Source organism: Metopolophium dirhodum, chromosome 2 (assembly GCF_019925205.1).
Source record: "Metopolophium dirhodum isolate CAU chromosome 2, ASM1992520v1, whole genome shotgun sequence".
Lineage (NCBI taxonomy): Eukaryota > Metazoa > Arthropoda > Insecta > Hemiptera > Aphididae > Metopolophium > Metopolophium dirhodum.
The window spans coordinates 30,378,116-30,392,966 of record NC_083561.1 but is presented as its reverse complement, the minus strand read 5'-3'; positions in this window follow the sequence as shown (position 1 = coordinate 30,392,966).

The window sequence follows — 14,851 nt, the reverse complement described above, 5'->3', positions numbered from 1 at the left end:
TATAAATATGTCAATGTTTAAAAAATTTGGCTAGAGGTTAAATCATAAAAAAAAATTGAAAGAGGGTGTTGGCGCCCGCAGGCAAATGTATTTTAGGAAACCAAAAAATTTTGAATAAATTTAACTGTAGGAATACACATTACAAAGTACAAACTAAAATGCCTAGAATCTTAAACAAAAAAAACCATTTAAAATATTTAGTTCATTAAATATAAGGATTATTCAAGGATACCTGATTGTCAATGTTTAAAAAATTTGGCTAGAGGTTAAATCATAAAAAAAAATTGAAAGAGGGTGTTGGCGCCCGCAGGCAAATGCATTTTAGAAAACCAAAAAAAAATTTTGGGAAAAATTTTACGGAAGAAAAATACTTTACAAAGTTCAAACTAAAATCCCATAATCTTTAACAAAAAAAACCATTTAAAATATTTAGTTCATTAAAGTTAAGGATTATTCAAGGGTACCCGATTGTCAATGTTTAAAAAGTTTGGCTAGAGGTTAAATCAAAAAAAAAAAAATTGAAGGAGGGTGTTGGCGCCCGCAGGCAAATGCATTTTAAAAAACCAAAAAAAATGTTGAATAAATTTAACTGTATGATTACACATAACACATTACAAAGTACAATCTAAAATCCCAGAATCTTAAACAGAAAAAACTATTTTAAATATTTATTTCATTAAACAAGGATTATTCAAAGGTACCCGATTGTCAATGTTTAAAAAATTGGGCTAGATGTTAAATCCCAAAAAAAAAATTGAAGGAGGGCGTTGGTGCCTGCAGGCAAATGCATTTTAGAAACCCAAAAAAAAAATTTGGAAAAAATTTGACAGTATGAATACACATTACAAAGTTCAAACTAAAATGTCCCGAAACTTAAACAGAAAAAACTATTTAAAATATTTAGTTCATTAAAGATAAGAATTATTCAAGGGTACCCGATTGTCAATGTTTAAAAAAACTGGCTAGAGGTAAAATCATAAAAAAAAATTGAAGGAGGGTGTTGGCGCCCGCAGGCAATTGCATTTTAGAAAACAAAAAAAAAAAATTTGGAAAAAATTTTACAGAAGAAAAATACATTTCAAAGTTCAAACTAAAATCCCCAGAATATTAAACAGAAAAAACTGTTTAAAATATTTATTTCATTAAACAAGGAATATTCAAGAGGTATAAATATGTCAATGTTTAAAAAATTTGGCTAGAGGTTAAATCATAAAAAAAAATTGAAGGAGGGTGTTGGCGCCTGCAGGCAAATGGATTTTAGGAAACCAAAAAATTTTGAATAAATTTAACTGTAGGAATACACATTACAAAGTACAAACTAAAATGCCTAGAATCTTAAACAAAAAAAAACCATTTAAAATATTTAGTTCATTAAATATAAGGATTATTCAAGGATACCTGATTGTCAATGTTTAAAAAATTTGGCTAGAGGTTAAATCATAAAAAAAAATTGAAAGAGGGTGTTGGCGCCCGCAGGCAAATGCATTTTAGAAAACCAAAAAAAAATTTTGGGAAAAATTTTACGGAAGAAAAATACTTTACAAAGTTCAAACTAAAATCCCATAATCTTTAACAAAAAAAACCATTTAAAATATTTAGTTCATTAAAGTTAAGGATAATTCAAGGGTACCCGATTGTCAATGTTTAAAAAGTTTGGCTAGAGGTTAAATCAAAAAAAAAAAATTGAAGGAGGGTGTTGGCGCCCGCAGGCAAATGCATTTTAAAAAACCAAAAAAAATGTTGAATAAATTTAACTGTATGATTACACATTACACATTACAAAGTACAATCTAAAATCCCAGAATCTTAAACAGAAAAAACTATTTAAAATATTTATTTCATTAAACAAGGATTATTCAAAGTTACCCGATTGTCAATGTTTAAAAAATTGGGCTAGAGGTTAAATCATAAAAAAAAAATTGAAGGAGGGTGTTGGCACCCGCAGGAAAATGTATTTTAGAAACCCAAAAAAAAAATTTGGAAAAAATTTGACAGTATGAATACACATTACAAAGTTCAAACTGAAATGTCCCGAAACTTAAACAGAAGAAACTATCAAAATATTTAGTTCATTAAAGAATGATAATTCATGGGGCTCCAAGTTATTCAATTTTCAAGTAAATACAAAATATTCAACTATAGTTACAGAACTAAAAAAAAAAAAATTGAAGGGAGGTGTTGGCGCCCGCAGGCAAATAGATTTTAAAAAACAAAAAAAAATTTGGAAAAAAATTTAGAAAAAACTATTCAATATATTTAGTTCATTAAAGAATGATTATTCATGGGGCACCAAGTTTTCAATTTTCAAGTCAATACAAAATATTCAACTAGAGTTACAGTACTAAAAAAAAAAAATTGAATGGAGGTGTTGGCGCCCGCAGGCAAATAGATTTTAGAATACAAAAAAAAAAATTGGGAAAAAATTTGACAGTATGATTACACATTACAAAGTTAAAGATAAGGATTATTCAAGGGTTCCCGATTGTCAATGCTTAAAAATTTAGCTAGAGGTTAAATCATAAAAAAAAAATTGAAGGAGGGTGTTGGCGCCCGCAGGCAAACGCATTTTGGGTAAACAAAAAAAAATTTAACTGTAGGAATACACATTACAAAGTACAAACTAAAATACCCAGAATCTTAAACAGATAAAACTATTTAAAATATTTATTTAATTAAATAAGGATTATTCAAGAGGTACTAGATTGTCAATGTTTTAAATATTTGGCTAGAGGTTAAATCCTAAAAAAAAAATTGAAGGAGGGTGTTGGCACCTGCAGGAAAATGTATTTTAGAAAACCAAAAAAAAATTTTGAAAAAAATGTACGGAAGAAAAATACATTACAAAGTTCAAACTAAAATGCCCATAATCTTAAACCAAAAAAACTATTTAAAATATTTATTTCATTAAAAAAAGGATTATTCAAGAGGAACCAGATTGTCAATGTTTAAAATATTTGGCTAGATGTTAAATCCCAAAAAAAAAATTGAAGGAGGGTGTTGGCGCCCGCAGGCGAATGCATTTTAGAAACCCAAAAAAAAAATTTGGAAAAAAATTTAGAAAAAACTATTCAAAATATTTAGTTCATTAATGAATGATTATTCATGGGGCACCAAGTTTTCAATTTTCAAGTCAATACAAAATATTCAACTAGAGTTACAGTACTAAAAAAAAAAAATTGAATGGAGGTGTTGGCGCCCGCAGGCAAATAGATTTTAGAAAACAAAAAAAAAAATTTGGAAAAAATTTGACAGTATGAATACACATTACAAAGTTCAAACTAAAATGTTCCGAAACTTAAACAGAAGAAACTATCAAAATATTTAGTTCATTAAAGAATGATTATTCATGGGGCTCCATGTTATCAATTTTCAAGTCAATACAAAATATTCAACTAGAGTTACAGTACTAAAAAAAAAAAATTGAAGGGAGGTGTTGGCGCCTGCAGGCAAATAGATTTTAAAAAACAAAAAAAAAATTTGGAAAAAAATTTAGAAAAAACTATTCAAAATATTTAGTTCATTAAAGAATGATTATTCATGGGGCACCAAGTTATCAATTTTCAAGTCAATACAAAATATTCAACTAGAGTTACAGTACTAAAAAAAAAATATTGAAGGGAGGTGTTGGCGCCCGCAGGCAAATAGATTTTAGAAAACAAAAATAAAATTTGGAAAAAATTTGACTGCATGAATACACATTACAAAGTTCAAACTAAAATGTCCCGAAACTTAAACAGAAGAAACTATCAAAATATTTAGTTCATTAAAGAATGATTATTGATGGGGCTCCAAGGTATCAATTTTCAAGTCAATACAAAATATACAACTAGATTTATATAACTAAAAAAAAAATTTGAAGGAGGAAGCCTGCAGGCAAATTAATTTTAGAAAACAAAAAAAAAAAATGTGGAAAAAATTTTACTTTAGGAACACGCTTTAGGAGTACACTATCACTCAGCGTACTCCCAGGTATAGCCGGTTAATCTTGAAAAATATTTATACAAAAAAATCTACTAGGGTTCAATGAATTGAAAAAAAAATTGTTTGAGAAATCTGTGTGAAATAACACTAAACAAAAGAATACGCTGGAAGCTAAATACTGCAATACATATTAACTACAATCCAAAAACTAGTTATTGTTTACATTATAATAATACGAACAGTTATTATGATCAGAGGTGTATCACCGTAATATATGTATTAGAAAATATTTAAAAACGAATGTAATTTATTCATAAAGGATGCGAAAAAATTAAATCAGAAAAAGGTCCTGCACGGACTCCAGAGTTAAATAATAATAGCTATTATGTAATTATAATTTATGAAGGACATAAAATAATGTTTAATTTAAAATAATTTTGTGTTTGGTTGGGTCTACAGTCAATATTAAATAACAAACTATAAAGTCTAAATGCAAATAAAAACATAGTCAGATATCTGTTTTAGTCTTTGTAAATATGTGCGGAAAAAAATTAGATTTAGTACAATGTAAAAAAATGTGGAAAGAAAACCCTGAGAATTCTTTGACAGTAGGATAATAAAACACAATACTATATATTAAATTAAAACTATTGATTTTATACATTTTCTATTTACAAAAGCTCATAAGTATTGAAAACCTTATAAAATCCTAAATAAATTTTATTTTGTTATATTTTAAAATACATTTTATAATTTGTTGTGTTAAAAAAATCATTATTTAATGTTGGCTGTATTTAAGTTTTTAATAACTATACTGGTACAACTCTAGTTGGCAGTCTTTAAGACCGTGTTAAAAACTATAAAAATTAGTTAACGTCTAATTTACTGTCCTATCCTAACCTAACCTAACTTAACCAAATTAATAATATTTAAATATTTTCTTTCATTATTATGTTTGCAATATCGAATACCTTTATAGTTAGTAGGAAAAGATCATCGCAAAGCTCACGACCAGTGATTGTAGTCGTCTATCATTACCATAGCTTCAACTTACCTGAAGTTTACCAATATAGCCTTCTTATGACTAATTACATTAGGACACTTTGAATAAAAAGTTCCTGAGTTGCAGGTTGCCGAACTTATAAGTGATTGATTATCAAGTTGATCCTTAGATTGTTGACACCTTAGTTCCCCTCGAAGACCGCTGGTAAGACTATTACCATATACTATTATGTCCTATCCATTATGTTATATCTATATTATCTATGATGGAGCCATACCCAGCTCACTCGTGTAAACAATTTGAAGCACATAAAATCGATTAACGAGTCTCTATTAATGATAATATGAAATCCCAGACCTGTCCCCCATACTCTGATATTAAGAGCCCAGCCCACCTTCATATTCTCTATGCAAAAAGTAAATTTAAGACAAATTTGTAAATCAATGCACAGTCTCTCTATTGTACTAATATTTGTGATTTCATTAATTTTCAGTATTTTGTATAATTAGTAATAATTAGTAAACCTAACCTACTGAGGCAACCTTGAGGCATTTCCTTTTAGGAAATTAATAAAATCCTCAAACATAACTCTTAATTCAAGAGTTTGTAACTAATACAATCATAATATAATATGAGTATAGTACATTACGTAATATTTTTTACTGTTAGTGAAATATTAAGTTTGTATTTCTAATATAATATATGTTATGAAATTTATGGACGACACTTGCACCATGGCCCCTCGATATAGTAATGTGGCGACCCGGCACATCTCTTTTAGATAAATGATTAAATACTTAATCAAGTCTTCCAATTTACTAAACATTTATGTTTTGTAGATAATTTGAAGAAAAATTTAAAATTGAAGAGAGACTGTGTGAATTAACAAAATGTGTGGTATGAAATGTTTATTTGAACACCTGTTATAATGTATTATATTGAACTTAAGTTAATTTTTTATAATGTACTATAGTAAACATTTGAACGTTTATTACAATATACGTATATTATACATAGATTTCAAGAATGATTTTTTTTAGTTTTTTGTGGAATAACAGTACCTAACCTTCTATGATAATTTGTTATGAATATAATATTTAAAGTTATAGCTCAAATTTAGCACTTTTACGGTATTTAATACATTTTCCTAATATTTTAACAGAAATTATGGAGTTGAAAATATATAAATACCTATATTATGTCACGGTCCATAGTTGATAGTTTTGTTTCATTTATAATAATAATGCTTTTTAATATACTTTTTCATAAATTAATATTTATTAAAGTTGGCTTTTATGATTTGTTTGAACTATTAGTACGTATTTTTTGGGGGAGATCCCTATTATTACAACACTGTTACCAATATGCGTTTTTTTCTGGTTAGTTAATATAATTGCATGTTTTCATGATTTCTTCGTATTTATGCTTATTTTCTTAAAATGTTTTTATATTTTCGGTTTATCCGTTACCTACCTACATACCTACCTACCAAGTGTGTAAATAAAGAATTTTTTTGTAAACCAATTTGAATTATTATTTATTAATTTAAAAAAATTTTAATAAAAACGTTTTCATTCAGTATTTTTTTAAATATTTTATTATTTTAAATATTTTTGAATATTTCAGTGCATATATTCACCTGTTTTTAGTGCATACATGCAGGCAAATATTTAACACTTAAGACGATGTCAGATTTCTAGCGCACCATTTATTTCTCTCTCCGACCCACGCACAATCATTTTAGTGTTTTCTTAATCGTACATTTGGTATGCTACGCGTGGGTCAAAGATGGAAAACAAATAGTGCGCTGACATCCCAACCACCAACAAGTTTACACGAGTGAGCTGGGTATGGCTCCATCATAGATAATAAAGATATGGATAGGACATAATGGTCTTATCAGCGGTCTTCGTCCTTCGAGGGGAACAATTGAGGCCAAATAAAGTATACTCATATCGAGTATCGACTATGAATATAAAGGAGCCTCAATTGCCTTCCCCTCCGGGAACGCGGCCTCAAATGTATTTAACATAGGCGTGGACTATCCATGGTGTCAACAGAGGATAAACTTGATAATCAAACACTTAAGTTCGGCAACCTTTAACTCAGGATCTTTTTATTCTGAAAAGTGTCCTAATGAGTCATAAGAAGGTTAGTTAGTAAACCTATGGTTAGTTGAAGCTAGTGGCCTTTGCAATTCAAGATCTTTTCCTACGTATTCAGCATTGTTAACATAACTATTCTACCTTTACACTTTTTCTTCCCCCGTCTCTCACAGCTATATACAGGTTCAGCCACTCTCATTCCACACCTCCATATGATCGGTATTCTGTCTATCCATCTCTTCTTCAGTCTTCTCACCCCTCATTTCCCACCTAAATTAACTAACTTCTATAGCCACTCTCACTATCTCTTATCATACAGTGACCGAACCACCTAAACCTATTCTCTCTTGTTTTCACTACAATATGTACACTACCCTACACTACCCTTAATTAATTAATTTCTTATTCTATCCTCTTTTGTACCTTAACACCTAACTTATTATTCTCATATCTGCTACCCTCACTCCACTTACCTACCCTAACCTTACATTTCTTTTTCATCTTTCCCTTTCATACACCAAACATTCTGAAATTCTGTTGACCCATTTCCTTATCTTCACCATATTACACACTACCTAATTCCTATTCACCCAGTCTCTAGTTACCTACAAGTCATCGTACTTGATTATCGGTGAAAATATTTAAATATCATTGAGTGAATTCCCTACTCGAAAGAATTACTTAAAAAAATATCATACCTCCCAATTTTCTAATTTTTAACACGACTTTATTGATAGCCGGAATAGTGTTATACCAGTATAATTACAATACAAATATTGAAAAATTTCGGGCAATACATCCTTTGATCAATTAACAATAATAAAAAAAAAACCTACTGAGAAATAAGAAAACACATACCCCATGACGGAATCTAGAAATCCAGAGGTACTAGAAAACTGAGACGAGTGTGTTGAATAAAATAAATTAAAAAATTGACTAACACAACAATCGCTTAAAAATTAATTTAATTCAAATAATGAGATGAACCTTATTAGATCATTTAAATTTTCCAAAACAAGCCCCCAGTTGTTGGTCGCATGCCAATTTTAACCATATACTAGACCACAAGTTTATAGACATTCTATAATGCATTCTGCTGCCGGTGGCCCTAGACACTGTTGGGGAAATTATATTTCTTTAGTAATTAAATTACGATATGAATTATAAGTTACGTAGGTACTTGTCCAATACTCGACTACCAGAATTTAAATTAAAGAATGTGATATACCTAGGTAACATATCGATCGATTCTAAAACAGAAACTTAAACTAGGTACAAATAATATCACAATATCAAATAGTGAAATGTGAAAATTTGAAGAAAATTTCCTATAGGTATATCCCGTAAAACCCTCAAAATAAAACGTACGTTTGAGGTGTTCTCTTAAAACCCAAATATTTAATGCCCGTATGCATAGAAAATGTGTTCACATTTAACGAAAACTAAAACTATCGTGACGGAACTGAATTACGAAGAACGTATAAAACAAAAATAATCGTCACCAAGTGATAGGTATAATCTGCTATGTACTTACAAATCATATTAAATAACACATTATGTATTTTCTTATTTTGTTAGGTAGGTATAAAAACCTACCTTCCTACTTATAAAATCATTACCTAATCATTGATTTCAAATTTTAAAAATTATTCTACTATAACAATAAATTAACAGTTGTAGGCAAAGTATTATAATTTAAGGTATTTTTCATAATATCCTAATTTTTGTACACCTATAACAACTGGATTTTAAAAACTACTCTACGTCTAGCGGGTATATAAGTTTGTCTGACAATAAATATTTACATTAGGTCTACCGCGTCAACAGAGTAGTAGGACAAAACTTACGTAATTATTTATTCTTCCGACGAAACGCGTTCCCTTCGAGTGTATAATATTGTCTAGTGTCAGAGCTGTGCGTCTCCGCCAAGCAAAATGCAGCGCGCGTCTTCATATCTCCGATCCAAAAGTTCAGTCTGGAAGTATTGAGATTAAAGACATTTGTAAAAATAGGCACCTAGCTTAACAACCACAATGAAACGAAATATTATGTGAGTACGTATTGGAATCGCTGTTCGTCTCAAACGATTGTCATTTGCCATAGATTATTTATAATTATAACCTCACCGTCCCAATCATAAAAAATATATATATGGTCCTAACCGATGGATGATGGATATTTTTACATCTTCAAAAAAACATTTATTTGTTTCTACTAGACGCAAATGCGGTAAATTGAATTAAAATTTATAATATAGATGACGGGTTTTTTACTTGGCAACCATTTATTTATTACTTGTTTTATAAACAAATTCTAATTGATATAAAATAGTAATTATATAAAAATAGTTTTATTGATCCCAATATTTAAAAATAATGTTTCAAATAAAATAATAAAAAAAAATTAAGAAATACCTATTAATTAATATGTATTACCTAAATAACAAAATGACTAAATAAATTCGTATTTTTTTTTAAACATTTTCACGCCCCCCCCCCCCCCCCCCTTACGAAATTGTGTCACTCCTCCTTAGAGTGATGCGCCCCTTAGGTTAAGAGCCCTTGAAATAGTGCATGTTAAAAAATCAGCCATATCCTCTCCCCCCCACCCCTTGACAAAATCATTTGACTCATTTAGCTAATTTATGAATTAAGAACGATACATTGAACTTACAAAACTGTACCTACCTACCAGTGCATTTTTTAAGCTAGTAAACTGGGCGACACATATGTCGCCCAGTGAAGATATATTTTGTCGCCTAGTTGACTGTATTTTTAAAGACTGGGCGACACACAATTTATTAAAGAAGAATTTTTATTCTATGTAAAAAAAAAATAATTAGTTAATACTTAATGAGAAGAATATATTTTCAAGTTCGTTTTGTAGAACATCTAATTTTATTATGCGAATCTGTTTGGAAAAATATGCCATCTATAAGAAAGCATTGGAATAATATAGTTACAGCTGATACTGATACCAGTAATAGAAAAGAGAGAGCAATGGTCACAGGATTTTTAAATGTATGGGAAGAAGACGGAGATCAAATATTTTATACAGCATTAATGATGGATTTACTTCGCCTTTTTGAAAGATTCCAAAAAGATGGTCAAAAGTCAATGGTTAGGTACATTATGTGACATTGAGACGTCTAAAAACATAGCCATATCATCTTTAGAGCTGATGGAGACTGATTATTATCCTGGAGGTAAGGAGGAAGAACTAAATAAGTTTTTAGATGATAAAATATCCGATAACAGCGATGAAATAAACAATGGTAATATTAGTTCTAAGAATCATAGAAAAGTTCGGAATGTATATGTTTCTACGAAGCGCTGTGTAACCAGCGTTAGAATGGAAATAGTGAAAAGCGCAAAGAAATTTTTAAGTAATAGACTTGCCGATGATCAATCAAGTATTATACAACGATTTACAACTTTTTTAAGTGCGAGATCGCCTCAAGATACAATCAAAGCGATAAGATGTGACATTGAAGGTATTTTCGGTAATGAAAATGTAACAGCTTTTTGTGACGAAGTTATTGGTTTATATGCAACAGATAAACTTCCATGTCCTATTAACATTACAGACCCAACAGGAAACTTTTATTACTCTTTAAAAGGGGGATGCAATTAATAGTAGGTTATATAGTAGTAATGTAATATAGTAATCTATATTGCTCTAAACAGCACTGGAATAGCGAATTTCGATCCTAGACCAGCAGTGGCTACGTTTTTAAGAATAAAGGAACGACGTTACAATCTTCCAGACCAAGAAAAATAAAAATAAAAATCGTTCATTCATAAAAAAGGTTTTTGAAAAATAGTATATGATATTTTTAAGTCTAAATATAATTTGTTTTTGTTAATATTTTTTTCAATTTATAGAATAAACATGTGATTATATTATAAAAATATTAGATTATGTAATTTAATATTTGTTTATATATAATATTAATTATCTTCTTTTAAATAAATTATGACTTTTTTATAACTTTTACCTACCTACCATTTACTTCTAGCATCAAGATTTATTTTTAATAATTATGAGAGGTAAACATGAATTTATTATCTACTATAAATGACTATCTATTTTGAGTAAACATTTTTTGTCGCCCAGTAAAAAATCCTTAAAAAATGCACTACTACCTACATAATAGTCATCAACCTATTAACCCATCAATAATATTATATTTTTTATTGTGTACACTAATCGATTGGTATATACAAAATAACGTTAAATTATAAATAGGACGTGGATTTAAATGCATTAAAAATAAGAAAAATGCCTTAAAAATACGATTTAATGCACTTATATTACAAAGCTTAATAAAATGGCCAGAAAAATTAAAAGTCCAATTTAAACGAATATAAAATAGAATTTAGATAAGTGTATAGGTAGTGTATTCGTTATATTTTGAGTTTCTTATAGCACATCAGTCGATCAGATGCTATTTATTATTTTAAAATAAAAAATTCGACAGTAATTCCATATTGGCAAGTGTTGTTTTCTATAACTGAAGACTGAAGTCATAGTATCGAACATAATGGATACGTAAAAAAATAGAAATATAAGAAAAAAAAATTACCTTTATTTAATTGTATTTAATTTTTTTCTAATAAGTTTTTATAATATTGACTTTATCCCATATAAATGTTCTAATTTCATTTTTCAATTCGTTGATAATATATGAAACGAATTCTTTGCTTGGAAAGCAATGTTTTAGAAAATTCAGAAAATGCAGTTTATATATAAATATTATAAATAATAATTTCTGATGCATTGATGCGGAAGAGTGAGGGGGTGGATAATCAGCCGAACCGAAATCTAACATTTTAAACACTTAATACAAACAATTTTTCACACACGCGTCATGGTATGAAAATAAAAAAATATTTATAATTCATATTTATACCGATTTTCTACCGAAAAAATAAATTACTTTAATCTCAATATTATTTATAAGTTAACGATATCTTTGCTCAGAATCGTTTTTCGTTTGTTCGTTTTGTATTTTAATAATTTATACGTGGATATATTATTATTACTAATAATTATAGTAGTTGTGTTTGTTTTATTTCATTAATTTATTTAGTACTATACCCATAAATTATATATTAATTAATGATTTTTAATACATTGTGTTCAAAAAAATAAAAAAAAATGTGATTTTAATAAAAGTCTTGTAATGTACCTACCTATATTTAAAAAATAAATAAATATAATAATAACTATTGAACTTTTAGGGACATAATAGGTAACACATTCGTGTATGTAGTATTACACTATTGATATAGGTATATTTATATACCTATGTCCTATATACGAGTATATGAGTAGGTATATTATTCATAAGTGCGTACACATCAGGATAGGCAGTTGACCATTCCGTGAATATACTTTTATGTGTACATGGTTATACATCCCTAATCCCTATGATATAGAATATAGAATATAGATATTAGGTGAACAATAGAAGTTAAGTATGTGACACTAAATTAATAGTTACCTATAACTTATAACGTTGTATTTGGAAAAAAAATTACCAGTTATTAATTCAAATTGTATCTTATGACTATTATCAGTTATAAGTCATAACATACATTTCTATAAATTAAACCAAAATATTTATATATTTATATTAAGTACCTTGTATAGGTATGCACCTATTAATTATAATTATTCTACAAACAGGGACTGGAAAAACGACGACGGCGTTTATTTCTCGCGTATTTTATACATTTCTAGTCCGGAACTAAAATATGCGCCTACAACACTTGGATAGCACATTTTTCGTGACATTAAATATTTGTTTTAAGTCTTAAAAGTAAATTTAAGCCCCAAAAGAATATAAAAACAAACTTACTTTAATTATCGACTCTTTCGGCGGAATCCGTGACGTGTGTGAACTGCGACGCCCATGAGGAAACGCTCCAGAATACAGCCAGAACTTAGAATATTGTGATTTATGAAAAATAAAATTATACGAAACGCAGTAAGTTTTTTGCTCATATCTTCTTTGCTTATTGAAATTTTAGAATTTTTAATCGACTGTGTCTTCTGCAACGACTTTGAGATTTGCCATAGATTAAATAAATAAATGATAGATATTATACTAGGTACGTCATGAATCATATGATCATACGTCATATGATGAATCCACGGATATAATATAATGCAACTTTTTATATCAAAGAGTTCTGTGTTAAGGACCAATTTGTTCATTGAAATTGTATATGACAATAAACCCAAATAGTTTATAATTTTGAATTTGAATTATAATAATATGATATAGGTATTATTTAAATTATTATTTTCGTTGGTGTAAACGATAAGTATTCGTAATAAAGATTCAATTTTCATATATAATATTATATTATAGGCACTCAGTATGTAATCATATGTTTATTTTTAGTTAAATTTAATTGTAGGTATTTAGTAAATAATAATAGGTATACGAAATTGTGTTTTCGAATAGAAATTTATTGTTTGTATTAATACCTACACCATAATAGGGAACTTAAATTTTGTAAATGATGTACAAATGTATTTTTGGTGTTTTAAGGCTGCTGTAAGATTAATTTATGAGAATCCTTGCATTAAATTGTTAGGATTATTTGATATGAATAATTATTTTATTACATATAGGTTTATTACATATTGGTAAGTCGATCAGAAACTATATTTACACTGAATGTTAATAGTAAAAAGCTATTAAAATATCTATTATTTGTATTTATTTGTCAATAATAATTAATACTTAAATATTAGCAGTAATCTTGTTCCTTTCACAAAATGTTTTTTAATTATTTTTAATTTAATTTACATTTATCCCCAAAGTGATCTCTGAATAATCATTCAATGATGAATTTAATAGTTACATTCTCGGTTACATTAATTGGATTATAAATTAAAATAAACTACAGTTTCCAGCTTCTACTACAACATTATTTTATATTTTATTTTATGTTTTTAATTTTTTAAACGCAGTCTGCACCTTGTGTTGGTGATTTCACACGTAATATAATAAAATTGATACTAGTGATGAGTAGGTAAGTACCTTATTGTTTAATCAAATTATTTACACGATTATTAACTAAAAAAATATCTATGAAGTATAAACATCCGCATTTCCATTAACTATAAATTCATAATTGTATGAGCTAAACATGTTACATATATTTTTCGAAAAAACTATTTAAAAAACAAGAATAATAAGTAAGTATGCTAATAAAATATATGAGGTGTATAATGTATTTATGTATATAAAAATATAAAATATAAAGATTAATAACATTATATTGTTTTAAATACTTCGCGCGAACCTAAGGTGATACCCGGCGTATAGTATAACATGCAAAAAGGTGCGTATTAAACGAAGACGGTCTCGCGTATTTTATACATTGCGCTATTGGGATTAAACTTATAAATGCTTCTACGTCACGTAGTTAACAGATTGTCCGTGGCAATAAATATTTAATTTAAGTCTAAAAAGTAAATGTAAAATAGTAGGTAATAATATGAAAACAAACTTACTCGTAAACATCTACTCTTCCGGTGAAACGTAGCTAGAGTGCCGCCATCGCCGAAGAAACAGCTATCATCATCCATCTTCATCTAATCATCTCACTCCGATGAGCTGAAACTTGAAAGTATCGAAATATTTTATGAAAATAACCTGATCAAACGAAATTTGCGAGTTTGCGTTACAACTTATCCGGTTTAACGAACTGTCCGTTTATATTTGTAGCCTATTATTTTTTTGTTCACTGAAATCAAAATATACAATATATTATATTTATAATACAATAGTATTTCTGAAACT